Source organism: Pan troglodytes, chromosome 14, assembly GCF_028858775.2.
Source record: "Pan troglodytes isolate AG18354 chromosome 14, NHGRI_mPanTro3-v2.0_pri, whole genome shotgun sequence".
Lineage (NCBI taxonomy): Eukaryota > Metazoa > Chordata > Mammalia > Primates > Hominidae > Pan > Pan troglodytes.
In genome coordinates this window covers 68395496-68411161 of record NC_072412.2, presented here as the reverse complement: position 1 = coordinate 68411161, position 15666 = coordinate 68395496, and the positions used below count along the sequence as shown (strand labels likewise).

Genomic DNA, 15666 nt, shown 5'->3' with positions numbered 1-15666 from the left:
GACAAAAATGCCTCTGAATGCTGGAAGGGCTTCTCTAAAGTCTCCACCTCCTTATAAAAGGTTATATAGTTTTTACACTTCTCAAACCCTTAGATTATATAGAGTACAGTTGTCTTATAGTATATGGGAGGGACTGATTCCAGAACCATCACAGATACCAAAATCTGAGTATGGGCAAGTTCCTTATACAAAATGATGTACAATTTGCATATAACACAAGCAAATCCTCCCTAATATCATTTGGATATATGTCCCTGCCGAAATCTCATGTTAAATTATAATCCTCCGTGTTGGAGGTGGGGCCTGGTGGGAGGTGACTGGATCATGGGCTAGGTTCTCATGAATGTTTAGCACCATCCGCTGGGTGCTGTTCTCCCTGTTCTCATGATAGTGAGTGAATGAGTTGTCATGAGAGCTCGTTTTAGAAGTGTGAGCACCTCCCACTTCTCTCTCGGTCCTGCTCCTGCCATGTAAGACAACCTCTCCCAATTTGCCTTCTGCTATGAGTAAAAGCTCCCTGAATCCTCCCCAGAAGCAGATGTTGCCATGCTCCCTGTACAGCCCACAGAACCATTAACAAATTAAGCTTCTTTTCTTTGTAAACTACCCAGTCTCAGGTATCTTTATAGAAATGTGAGAACAGGGTAATATATTCTCTTATACTTTAAATCATTTCTAGGTTGCTTATAATACCTAATGTAAATGCTGTGTAAATACTTGCTATACTATGTTTTAGGGTTTCTATTATTTTATTGCTGTATTATTTTTTGTTTTATTAATATTTTTGATCTGCAATTGGCTTAATTGTGGATGTGGATCTCACAGATATGGAGGGCCATCTGTATAGCAAAGCCTAGTGGACCATGGATATGGCTCCATCACTATCTTTTTCCAAATACTATCACACGTAATAAAAGGTTGGTCTAAAAAATTATTGGAGAAATAACCAAATTCTGCCCTAACTTCATGGTACTCTTCATCTAAGTGATTCCTCACAATTTGAATACATTCCACTATTGAAACCTCCATCATGTATGATTATTTATTGTTTTTACTCACCCTCTCCAACATTTATAGCTGCTTAGTGCATGGCTAATTTAATTTAATTTAATTACTTTTTGAGTATTGACTGAAGAACTATATTTGGAAATACTAAGGAATCTCCAACATTCTTTACCATATGTCCAAATAATTTTAAAACTTGTAATCCTTCACGGGTGGCTGCTCTCAAAGTCATGACCCCTATACTTTAAATATTATCTGAGTCATTACTCTGGAGAATTTGAAAGCTTAATAGACCTACAGTGCAATAATAAGCCCAAATCACCTTACAGTTTTCAATATATGTGTAAATAATAATACTAAAATGATCAACAGTTTTTTTGGCAATTTTTCTTGAGAAGACCAGCCATACAAAAATTAAAAATATCTTGATTTTATTATTTTCTGTTTTGTATATTTTAGTTTTTTTCTAACCCTAAAGGAAAAGCACACATTTATCTTTTACTTGGCAAACTAAACTGAAAATGACAAAACATATTTAACTCAGATTTCATGTGGAAGCAGGGTGGAAAAAAGGAAATACAAATAAAATGATAGCAAAGTTATGGAATCAACCTAAGTGTCCATCAAGGGATAACTGAGTAAAGCAAGTTTGATGTATATAAACCACATTGTTGCAAAGCACATGATTTCGTTTTTGTTCATGACTGCATAAAAAAGAAGGAAATCATGTCCTTTACAGCAACACGGATGAAGCCGAAGGCCATTATCCTAAGAGAAATAACTCAGAAACAAAAATCAAACACAGCATGCTCTCACTTACAAGTGGAAGCTAAACAATGGATACACATGAACATAGAGATGGAGACAATAGACACTGGGGGCTCCAAAGAGTGAAGGTTGGGAAGAGTGGAGGGCTGAAAAATTACCTGTTGGGTATTATGTTCACTCTTTGGGTAATGGATACAGTAAAAGCTTAAACTCCACCATTATGCAATATAGCCATGTAACAAACCTGTACATGTACCTACTGAATCTAAAATTAAATTAAATTTAAGAGAAAATGACTTAGAATTGAGAATTATTTCAAGAACAGTAAAGATTAAATTGAAGTGTGTATTATTTCATCTTATTTCAACTCCTCCGGACAATACAAAATTCTTCATATATGTAAGGAATATATATCATTATTATGATACTTTTCTGCCTAAAGAAAAGTAAATAGCTGGCTGGGTACAGTGGCTCAAGCCTGTAATCCCAGCACTTTGGGAGGCTAAGCCAGGCCGATCATGATGTAAAAAGTTCGAGACCAGCCTGGCAAACATGGCGAAACTCCGTCTCCACTAAAAATACAAAATTAGCCAGGCTTGGTGGCATGCGCCTGTAATACCAGCTACTTGGGAGGCTGAGGCTGGAGAATCGTTTAAGCCAGAAGGCAGAGTTTGCAGTGAGCCAAGACTGAGCTACAGCACTCCAGCCCATATGGCAGGGCAAGAATCTGTTTCAAAAAAAAAAAAAAAAAGAAGAAAGAAAGAAAGAAAGAAGAAAGAAAGAAAGAAAGAAAGAAAAGAAAAGAAAAGAAGAGTAGATAGTCAACACATTGTAAAGTGCTCATCATAAATTAGAAAATTAAAAAATAAAAGTACTTCTTGCAAGTAGCATATAAAATGGTATATGCTAACTTGCTTTTCATCAAGAAGTTATTTTAAAAAACAAACTACTTCCCATATGCTAAGACTGATAGTAAAAGAATATAAAAAATTATATAATATGTATTTATTTTTGCTTTCTTTATTCATTCATTTACTGAATATGTATAGAAAGGCTATTGATGCCAAGCTACTAGATGCTGAATAAAATGAAGTTCATTACTTAATTGGAAATACAAAAAAGAAATAAATACAATAATCAAAGGTAATTACAAATTTGGGTAAATGCAATGAAAATGAAACTTCCTTGCCCTAGAGAGAGAGTGAAAAATTTGCAAAATATGGAGTTCTAGAATTCAGGCAGGAATCAGATTATGCAGAATGACCTAAACTACAGAATAATGTAGCCTAACAAATGGTATTATTATACTTGAAGAAATGCCCAAAGTAAATGTAACATCTATATGAACACTAGAGATTAAGAATTTGCTGTCTTTATCTAGTATTTTCATTAGAGAATGAAGGAATCTTGCCATTATGACTAAAGTCTCCTTTGAGGGATACAGCTTTTTTATAATTCCAGTTCCATGTTTTGTTTTATTTTATTTTTTCTTCTTACTTGTATTCCTCACAATATTTTAAGTCATTTGATCAAAATAAATACATGTAAAATAAATAAATGAAATCATTACTAAAGGAAATTCTCAGTGTGGTCATAATGAATTCTTCCTTGAAAGTCATAATTTCACTCTATGCTTATTCCAAGATCACTAAACAATCTTTCATATGGAAATTCACAGATTTATTGTACCAGGAGAAAAATTTGTGTATTCTTTTTCTATAAATAATATTTCTCAAAATACATAATTACTCATTTTGGTTATAAGCCTAAATGTTTATTATTTTGGTTAGTAGGAGTCAAACACTTCAGTTACTCAACACTTGTATCTTGACATACTACAAAATTTCATGAATACTTAGGAATATTCTAATATGTGAGATACACTCATTATTCATAGAGTCATAATACAATAGATAACACAACATGTCTTACATGATCCTATTTTATCTTAAAACCAACATCAAGTTTTGAAAGCAAGATATTAGGTTGACATATGTTAGTTAACTTCTTCTTCCTGGTGGACCTTCTCACAGCGCTCTCAAGTACTAATTCTAAACCTGAGTTAAAATGTTGTGAATACTGATGACTCAATTTACTTCCTATTCCTGTGATAGTCTGCACCTGTGACCAGAAATAATATATTTTATTTCTTTATAACTGTTACAAAGAATCTGATTAAATATAAGTATTTGACAAAGCCATGAGAGAGGTTAATTTGGGCAAAAAATAAATCTGTAATTGAATATACACCCATTTTATATATATATATATATTTATATTGCACCTACGGTGCAAATCACCTTACAGTTTTCAATATATGTATAAATAATAATACTAATATATAATTATATTATATAATTATATAATTATATTTTATATTATATTATATATTATATATTATATAATTATATTATATAATTATATATAATATATTATATATAATATAATATATAATATTATATATATTATATATTATATAATATATAATATTATATATATTATATATTATATATTATATATATTTTATATATATATTATATATATATATTAAAAATCCAGATTTTTAAATTTTATGTTTTGGTATTGGAAAATATGTAATGAAATCAGCATTCTTAAATATGTTCACTTAATATCTTTTTACTACCTCTTCCCCAATCTTTATTATTTTTTTTTTTAAAGATCAGGAGTTCTTCTATAGATTGAAAACCTGCACAGTGGAGAATACAACCTAAGGAGTATTTTACATGCCTTCCTTTGTATCAGGGCAGACTCATGATTAGTGGACTTGGAAGTTCATAAAATTTGGAGGGTCCTCTTTAATAAAGAGAAGAAAAGATTATAAATACAAAATTAGTTGCAAAGGTAAGTATTTATTTCAAAATGATTCCATTAACTGGTTCCGTTTCTTTCGAGATCTCTTTGCCACAAATGCTTACAGAGAAAGGGCCTCTTCATGTCTCCTCCCAGCTAGAACATGGACCCCTAACTCTGAGGGCCCCTGCAACAGGGCCTCTGAAATTTAAACTTCATCAACATCATGTCAATCCTTCTCTGTCTCTTTGAATACACTGCCGAATCAGTGAGAATATAACTGGTTAGATGATATCTAGAAAGCTGGAGAAGACATTTAGTTAGAATTAGCTGTGAAATTACTCATGGTATATTTCTAAAAGTAAATAAATATCATTGACTGGAATATGACAATTTTGATTATGAAAACTAGAATTTTATAGCACTTTGAAGTTTACAACATACATCCACATATATAATTTCATCTTCACAATAAGCCTACATAGTATACAGAATACCTTACATTATTCATATTTACAGATGATGAAACTAGTACTCAGATTTTAAAATAAATACTCTGGAGAGTAGCCATGCTGGGGACAAAATAGCAGATTGGAAAGGGGACACGTTTGGGATTTGATGACTTGTGTTGAAAGCACAGCCGTTCTAACTAATTATCCAGGTGGTTTCAACAAGCTACTTGTCTTCTCGGAGTTTCTTTTCTCATCTCTCAGTTGGAGGTAATAATAACCTTCCTTGTATTCGTGATAAGAAGATTAGAGGTAATGTAATTATAGACTTGCCACATAATGGTCATTTAATAAATGCTAGTTGACTTTATCATTAGTAACATTCTGACTATTATTATTAACTAAAATCTTTCGATTTTACATAAAGGGCTTTTTTATTAAGAAATAAAAGGTAAAGATAAAATACATTCTCATTTTCTTTCTTGGAACATAACCTAAAGCCATATACAACATAATTCCTTAATTGAGTATATTTTAATAACTTTATTGAGGTATAATTTATATACAATATAAATTGTTTAAAGTCTACAATTTGAAACATTTTGACTTAAATCATCACTACAGTCAATAAAATGAAAATGTCAAATGATCCAAGTAAATTTCAATCTTTAAAAATTTATGCATAACTAATATAGTAATATTTTCCATAGAGGATATAATCAAATTCAGTTTATTTTCTCACTTTTATTTGATTCACAATTGTTCTTCGAGACTCAATTAGCCTTTGCTTCTTTTTTATCTATTCTGTATATATACACATACCTATATATATGGTATTCTATATACCTAGAACTATATATGTGTGTGTGTTTACACACACAGTTTCCCCCAACTGTTTTAAATTGTTAGAAATATTGTGTCATGTTAAGTAGGTTTTCCTACTAACAGTGGCTTAGCTAATAGAGCAATTTAATTCTCAAATATACAGTCTTTTATTATACAATAATTTAAAAACTGATGCATCAACTTCATTATGCCACCGTGTACCCATCCTTAGGAGGGATTTTTTTCCATGTTTAAGAGTTAGTTTATCGTCACAAGCTGGCTGCTGCTGCTCTGGGCAATACAAGAAGCCTGAAAAAAAGCGAGGTAGAATCAGTCGTGTTTATTCCTTTCATTAGGAAAGCAGAAAGTTAACTCAAAGCCTCAACACACTTTCCCTGGGGAGTAATTGATTAGAACTGGGTCTTAGGACACCTCTGATGGCAAGGAGTGTGAGAAATTGAGTCCCCAGAAGAGGAGAAAAAGACTGCTATGGTTGGCTTGACAAATAATGATAATGTAATTGCCTTGGACCAGGGCAGAGTGCTACACCTAAAAGATCGTGGATCTCCTAATAATGAGGAAGAGGAACGGATATTAAAGACAAAATTAGCATGTCTGCCACAGTTATACTGTATCTCTTTATATGAATCTATGATTCATGAGAAGACTAAGACAGAAGAGCATTCAAAATGAGGTTTGACTTTTTAAAACTGTAATCATAATTGTTAACAACTACTGGATATATAAAAATGACACATAAGAATAGAAGAAAATGCTTCAGAAAAAGGAAGAATTTTAATGTGTAAAAGAAAATTCTATTAGTAGAAACAACGTCATAAAAATTTATAAAGGAAATCATATAAAATATATCAGGAAAGTGTTTGAGTGATGTAAAAATGTAATGAAATATAATATTATCTCTCTAAAAACTGAAAAGTAAAGCATGCTTTTGTTAATGTAGCCTCACAGAACTATAGATAAAGGACACGTTTTCATCATTCTTTCTATTCTAAGCACAATACAATTCTGGAGATTTTTAAAAATCCAGCAACCTTATAATTGTTAAATAAAATAATGAAAGAAAAACAAAGAAAATGTGTCTGCTTATTATATGCAATTTTAAAGGCTGATATAGTTTATGAGTCAGAAACAAATAAAAACCTAAGTGCATTTTATTAGTGGCTATGTATTTAGATTTTCAAAGGAAAGTGTATTCCACAGCAGTTATTTAAAGAAGCTGGAAAGGGCTGGGCATGGTGGCTCATGCCTGTAATCCCAGCACTTTGGGAGGCTGAGGCCAGAGGATCACTTGAAGTCAGGAGTTTGAGAACAGCCTGGCCAACATGGTGAAAACCCGTCTCTACCAAAAATGTAAGAGATTAGCCGGGTGTGGTGGCATGCGCCTGTAATCCCAGCTACTCAGGAGGCTGAGTCAGGAGAATCCCTTGAACCCAGGAAGCAGAGGTTGCAGTGAGCCAAGATCACACCACTGCACTCCAGCCAGGGCAACAAAGCAAGACTCCATCTAATTAAAAAAAAAAAAAAAAAAAAAAAAAAGAAGCTGAGAAGGGTGTGTTTCTTGTTCTGGATGTTGGTAGCACCATTCTGTTGTTTGTTGTAAGTCAGATAACTTATGTGAAATATTCTGCTTGCATAATCCATATCAATAAAAATTGTTAGCATTAATTGCTAAATGTTTGTATTTAAAGAAGACGAAGTATAAAACCCTTGACAAAAACAGTAAGGGGTATCTATGTGTGTTTGTGTTCAAGAGTTCAACTAGTGATCACAATAGGCTAAATTCTATGTCATATCAGGTAGAGGATAAAAATAATCAAATTAGATCTTAAAAGGCTATTTTATAGAAATATATAGAAAAGTATTCTTAAAAATATGTTTACTAAGCGTTGCAAATGTAAACTCTAAATAAATAAATTAAATACATCAACAGGTGGAAAGGAAGAAAATAAGAAAAGATTAAGAGATAAAGTAAGGAAAAAATGAACACAAAGTTTTTCAAAAATGTAAGCAGAACAAAATAAGATGTTAGAAATAAGTCAAATATATAAATACCAAAAATGTAAATAGATTAACTTACCCATGATTTAAAAAAATATAACCTTTCAGCTGTGTAGTGTGTACAAAGCACACAAAATTAAGTAACAGGATTTTTTAATAAAATTATGTACATACAAGGGTATATGTATGTGTACATAAGTGTGTGTCTGTGCACTATTGTGCAGAAATTCTGTAGCATTGAATAACAGCTTTCCTATCATGATAAGCTGAACAGTTAAATTCATTATTTCTCAGTCTTCCTTACAGCTAAGATTCCACATGGTTTTGCTAAATCAGGATATTTATACAGAGTTTTATAAAAATCCTTATAGGATGCTAAATGTTATGAATCATTACAAGAATAGTGCCAAGAAGGAAAATTCTGAAGAAGTCACCAGTTGGAGGGGCAGTATCCTGATTTCATCATTTCTAACTGTTTAAAGACAGCTTACATCTAGAAGAATTATTTTAGGAGTGATTTCTGAAATGTCATTCTAATGTTTGTGTCTTGTCTTCTAATGTCTTCTATTAATATCTACAACCCTTAGTAAATACTTATTTGCTTGAAATAACTATAGTGTATTCTGTCATATGCTTCTAATCTTCAAATAACAGACTAGCATATCACAACAAAAAAAGCTAGGAAAAAGAACTGAATAGATACCGTCTATTACGGGCTGAATTGAGTTCCACTAAAATTTGATTCCTAACTCTTCAAAATATGACTCTATTTGAAGAAATGGTCTTTAAATAAGTAACTAAACTGAAATGAAGTTATTAGAGTGGACCCTAATCCAATATAAATGGTGTTCTTCTATGAAGAGGAAATTAAGACATAGTCATGTACAGCACAAAGACTGTGGGGTGGAAACACAGGATGAAGATAGCCATCTACAAGCCAAAGAGAGAGAGGCCTCGAAAGAAAATGAATTTTGTTGAGACCTTGCTCTTTACTTCTAGCCTATAAAACTGTGAGAAAACATGTTGCTGTTATTGAAGCCACCCAGTCTTAGGTACTTTATTACAGCAGTCCTAGCAAACTAGTACACTTCATACTTTACAGACAACATAATTATCTCCATTTACAATCCAAGAGACTCTACATGCTGTATGAACTGAAGAGCGTTCAAGAAAATTGCAGCATAAGCAACAAATAAAATAATCCCTCCATACGAGGAAAAATAATTAGAAATGGAATTAAAAGGGTTAATAAATGTGTTATCTATGATTAAATCTAAGAGTACTTGGAAGTTATTAATGTTGAAAATATACACACTTTATTAAAGATGTAAAAAGGACTTATTTAATGGCTAATATGGCACGTTCACAGATTAAAATACTTATTTCATAACACTACACAATTTCCAAAAGAAGCCTAAAAATTTTACACAATACCAATAAAACTTCTCAACATATTTATTTGAGAAGGGTTAACCTATTTTAAAAGTTGAACAAGATGAGCATGTATCAAACCTACTTATAAATTATTGTAATTAAGCCACTGTGGTCTTCCCACAGAATAGACAAGAGGTCAAATCTACTGAATCTATAAGACATAAACTTGACATGTGACAGTAGCTGTTTTATAAATAAATATGAAATAAACTAATTATTTAAAAATTGGTAATGGGGCAATTAGTTAACAAAGTTAAAAAATTAAAATCCTTTCTTACATCATATTTAGAAGTAAAACCTTTATCTGAGTTATTTACCCTTACCTAGTATTTTATCTAATAAAAAACTTAAATCTGAAAACCAAAACTTTCAAACACTTGGAAAAATAAGAAAGGGATTTATTAAGCAAAATTCCTATATTACAATTAAAAATAAAAGGTGAACTTAAAAGTCAATGTAAATTAAAATTATTAATAAGAAAGCAAAATTAAAAGCAAAACATGCATTTGTAAAACCATATTTATAATATACATGACTAACGAATGGTTAATATTATGTGTTTATAATGATCTCATATCAAGAAAAAACAAAACAGAAAACAGAAAAGAAGGCAAAAGTTTTAACTAATTTACAGATGAGAAATTTTGAATGGTCACAGGCATTTAAAAATATTTGGGACCTCCAAGTAATCAGAGAAATGCAAATTACCAGAATTGGCAACATTTAGAAAACTCATAATATCAACTATTGGTGAGTGCATGAAACAATGGGAACATTTATACTTCAGGCATAAATGTCTACAACTTTAAAGCACAAGTTAGCCATATGAATTCCACTTCAGGGTATACAACTTAGCAAATGTTCACAAGGAAATGTGGAAAGAATGTTCATTATAGCATTATATCTAATATTAAAATTTGGAAACAACTTAAACTCATTGGGCTAAGGGATATATTTAAATTGCAATATATTCATATTATGGTGGACAATACTAAAGTTTAAATGAAAGAAGTAAAAGTACATATATCTACACATTTACACTCAGAAAGAAAATACAAAATTTTGAGTGAAGAAAAGTACATTTAAATATGAGTGCTGTAATTTAATTAGTACAATTAATCAATATGTAAAGCCTGAAAATAGAAAACTAAATATTATATCATTTTGTAATGCATATCTATATAGTACTAAAATAATGTCTAGCAAATTATAAACACATTTAGGGGAGTGGCTAGATCTGCAGCAGAGGGTAAATGGTACTAGAACTGAGTCCATAATGTTGCAGGCTTCAGTTTTACATTCTGAGCTGGGAGATAAGAGCTGCTGTTCTGATTCCCGCACGTTAGAGGACTCTGTCAGACCCTCTTTTGTCAGCACCCATCCCCAGAGGACAAAGCAAAGATAAAGAACATGAACCACTAGAGCCCTTTCCAGCTGTTCTTTCTAGACCACATTCTGTAACTCTAAAATTTCTTAACCTACCATGTCTTATGTGGGCCACTTGCCCAGGCCAATTTTTATGAAATAAAGGCACAGTTCTGATTTTGTGCACCCTAGGCTCAAGGAGTAGCCAAATGGTGTCTATTTTAAAAGGTTTGGACAGAGATAGGATCTGAGTGATTAGCTGTGAACAGACACGTACATGTGCACAATAGTCCTAATGCTTAAAGAGAGAGCCAAGGACAAAAAGAAAGGAATAAGAGTTGAAGGCCATGGATTCTCATTTTATTCTTGCCTCAAACTACTATATGTTAGGAAAGAAAGTTTTGTTCAATGTATTTGGTTAAGAAAAGCGAGAAACAAATGTAAAATACATTAACAACTTTTAAAAGATGGCTTGGGTACATGGCTGTTTATTATTATCTATATTTTTCTACATGTTTAAGCTATTTTATAGTAAATAATATTTAAAATTAATGTTTACATACTTCTCAAAACAATCTTTCGTGTAGGAAGATAGCAGTGTGAACAGTGCAACTTGTGCCCATCTGATTAATGTGGCTCTGTTTGGAGAAAGACATTAAACACCTACTGAGAAAATAATCATTACATAAATATTTGTGCTTTTTTTTTTTATTTCAAGTTGAGTTGGTCTTGTATGTAGTGGCCATCCCAGCTGAATTTTTGGGCCTAATAAGGAAACAAGTTAATCAAGTTATCAGTGTCTGCTTGTTGAATGAATAAGTACATAACTAAATAAGGAGAATCTGAAAAATTGGTGACTTTAGGATTTCTATTTGTTATAGGAAATTAAATTGCTTCTGAATTTCTCATATTTATTTAGTTCTTTTGACAAATATTCACAAATAACTTACGAACAATGCTTTGTGTGAAACCCAGGCACATATATTAAGACATTTCTGTTTTTTTATCTGGTTGAGAAAATAGAAAACACACAAAATGTTTACTAACATTGAAATAATAGGAGAAAATCCTGCCTGCTTCTGAAACAGATAAGAAAGGGTGGGCTCTTACCAAATAAATTTTCCTATGAACAATGACTATGAGCTCTAGAAAACAGCAAAATAAACAAGCAAAACAACATTCCTAAAGTCCCTGAGAGTGAATAAAAAGCAGGCATATTTAAGAAATAGTTAAAACTTGAAAGAAATGGATACAAAGATGACTCAGACACTGAAACTTGCAAACAAGAATGTTAAAGCAGATTTATGCAAGGATGGTTCAATATGCAAAAATCAATAAATGTGGCCAATCACACAACAAAATTTAAAACAACACCATATGATAATCTCAATAGATGCAGAAATAGCATTTGATAAAATCCAAGATTCATTTATGATAAATAATGCTCAACAATCTAGGCATCAAAGGAACATACCTCAAAATAATAAAAACCGTACATGACAAAACCTTAGTCAACATCATACTGAATTGAGAAAAGTTGAAAGCATTTCTCTTAAGAACTGGAACAAGACAAAAATGCCCACTTTAACCCCTCCTATTCAACATAGTACTGGAAGTCCTCACCAAAGCACTCAGGTAAGATAAAGAAATAAAAGGCATTAAATTTGGAAAAGAGAAAGTAAAATTATTTCACTTCACTGATAATGCAACCTTATTTCTGGAAAAACCTGAAGACTCCCCCAAAAGACTTTTTATCTTGATATATGACTTTAGTACAGTTTCAGGATACAAAATCAACATCCAAAAATCAGTAGCATTTCTATACACCAATAACACTTAAGCTGATAACCAAGTCAATAACTCAATCTCATTTACAAAAGCCAACACATACACACACATAATATCTAGGAATACTTTTAACAAAGAAAGTAAAAGATCTTTAGAAGAAGAACTACAAAACACTGATGGAAGAAATCACAGAAGACACAAACAAATGGAAAAACAACCCACGCTCATGGATTAGAAAAATCAGTATCATTTAAATGACCATACTGCCCAAAGCAATCTACAGATTCAATGCAATTCCTATCAAATTACCAACATCGTTTTTCACAGAATTAGTAAAACAATCCTGAAATTTATGTGGAACCAAAAAAGAGCTTGAATAACCAAAGACATTCCAAGAAAAAGTGAATTTAAGATGAACTATACATGACAAATTATGCTGTCAAGTCTTCTTTCTTGAGAGCTAATTATTATTTATCTTGAGAACATTTAATGGGTTATGTCTGCTTGGCTGTATAAAAGGGAACAATTTATTTCTGTCTTTTCAGTTTCCTAGCAGATTGTCTGTGATGCTCAAGCAGATTGTCTGTGATGCTCATCACATCCTGGTTTCATTATTCACTTTCTTTTCTAACTTGGTAGGAAGATTTTCTGAGTTCACAGGAGATTTTGTTTTCACTTATATTTCCATATGCCTGGTGACAAGGACAGGATGTCTAGGACTTCCCAAATTAAATGGAGCAGCTAAAAATTTATTTTCGCACAACAACCAGGTAAAAGATCCTCCAAGTGCTCTCTGCTTCTGGGAATATGAATCTGACAAACTTCTCAAAATCCAAATATTACTGTTGAATAAGTGTGGAAAACATGGGCTCTAATAACCCATTGGGATCACCATGTGGTTGGAAAATATGGGAAGCCATGAATGCTGCCTCCAGGTCTTTCTCTTAAAGAGCTAATATTTTATGTCATATTTGAAATGTGTATGAGAATCCACTCTTGCAGTGGCTAAAGAGTGCTTCTTTTGATTTAGATGAATGAATGTGTTTGCAGAAGCTTATCCCAAGCAAATGAATTACTGGCACTTATGAGATGAATATCATTATAAAAATTATTTGAATTACTAAAAAAAACTGAGATAAATGAAAAAGAAAATGCCACCATTAAACACACTTTCCCTTTCACAGAATTCTTGTCTTCTTTCTCATCTGTCTTCAATAAATCCCTCTGCTTCCCTTACCACTTTCCTTCTCTCCGTCAGACAGAGTCCTGAAAAGAGGGAGGTGATGATGTTTGTATAGGTTGTTGCCTTTGTTTGTGAACTTCCCTGAAAAAATGGATGAGGAATCACAACTTATTTGGCGATTAACAAATTACCTACTCTGAGGATATAATTACAGGTTCCTCTAGAGCTATCCCAGATTCCACCTCCAAGAGTTCCCTAACACCTTCACAACCTATATCTCGGTGATATGGTTTGGCTCTGTCCCTACCTGAAGCTCATCTTGAATTGTAGCTCCCATAATTCCCACTTGCTCTGGGAGGGTCCAGGCCAGGGAGTACATAATTGAATCATGGGGGTGGATTCCCCTATAGTGTTCTCATCCTAGTGAATAAGTCTCATGAGATCTGATGGTTTTATAAGGGAAAACCCTTTCACTTGGTTCTCATTTTCTCTAGCCTGCCACCATGTAAGATATGCCTTTCACCTTCAGCCATGATTGCAAGGCCTCCCCAGCCTGATGGAACTGTGAGTCCATTAATCCTCTTTTTCTTTATAAATTACCCAGTCTCGTATATGTCTTTATCAGCAGTGTGAGAACAGACAAATACACTTGAAATGCAGATTTGATAAAGATAATTAATCTGGAAATAATTGAGAACTAGGATAAAATACTCTACCTCCATATGAAGACAGCAGTATGGCGAGTAGATATTCTAATCGTTTAGAAAATGGTAAACAAACAAGGCTTTAAGCTGAGGAATGTCAACACAGGAAAGCAAGCCGAAGTGCCATGTAATTTACATTTATCTTGTCTCATTGCCAGAAAAACCATGCCTTTCCTATGTGGATAATCAGCAAAGCTGAGGACATTGGGAAGCAACTCAGGATTGCCAGGTAATTCATATTCCTTTCTCGTCAGCTGATATTACATATTTAAAGACTTTTTTTCCTGTGCTCCAGACGCAGATGTACTTCACACAATGTTTTCAGTTTACAGCTCTTCTGGATGTGCACTGGTTAATGCATGGAATTCAGCAACAGCAGACTTTGTTCCTTTGATGGATCCAGAAGATCGCCACATCAAGGAATATGGTGGTAAAACTGCAAGATAATCTGCCACCCCTAACAACTATAGAAGTTCTAAGGATGTTAGAGACTCATAGAGAGGAATTCTAATGGCCATACTTGAACCGTTGCAGCAATACACTCAGAAGATTGGTGAAAGAAAAGAAAGACATTTTGAAAGTGATTTTCAAAAAACAGTTAATCCAGAATTCCATATTTAGCAAAATTATACTTCAAGAATGAATGTGACATGATAACGTCAATGAAAAGAAAACCAAAATAATTTGTCACCCCAAAAAAATATTGAACAAGAATGCTAAAGAAAGTAGTGTATAATGTATATGGCTGTGAAATATATTATGATTAAAGCCTAGAGGATTTTGGAAGATGTGTTAAATGGGCATGTGTGTTTCAAGTTTTCTACATTTAAAGTAATGCTATAACATCCATTGAAGTAGGCTGAGAAATGTTAAGAATAAATATCATACCTGAGAATCAGTATCTGAGAGAAAAATAATGTGGGACATACATGTAATTTTAAAATATATAATAGCCACGTTTGAAAAAGCAAAATGAAACAAGTGAATTTATGTATTTTATTTAATCCAATATAATCATTGCATTATCTATTTAATATGTAATTGATAAAAATAAAATATTATATATTCTTTTATTTTATAATTAATTTTTGAAATTCAGTTTGTATTTGACCCTTATAACAAACTTCAATTTTGATAATTTTTTAAGTAGAAATACTTTATCTGCATTTAAATTCCTAAAACTTACAGGTAGAAAGGTAGCATAACATGCCTAAGTTGTTCAAACAATTTAAAAATTTTCCAATAGTGAACTTAAATATGTTTAATATATATTTAAAATTAAAATTAAATAAAGCTAAAAATTCAATACCTCAGT

General features: G+C 32.1%; 1 long non-coding RNA gene across 1 annotated transcript in view; it reads left to right on the top strand.

The window, feature by feature from the left end:
* The window catches only part of LOC104001857 (uncharacterized), a 65779-nt gene extending 50646 nt beyond the window's left edge, over positions 1-15133 (top strand). Inside the window, exons 3-6 of the long non-coding RNA XR_001708941.4 lie at positions 4453-4635; positions 14142-14211; positions 14510-14580; positions 14677-15133. This is a non-coding gene — a long non-coding RNA (uncharacterized LOC104001857). The remainder of the gene's footprint in view (positions 1-4452; positions 4636-14141; positions 14212-14509; positions 14581-14676) is intronic.
* The last annotated feature ends 533 nt before the right edge of the window (positions 15134-15666 follow it).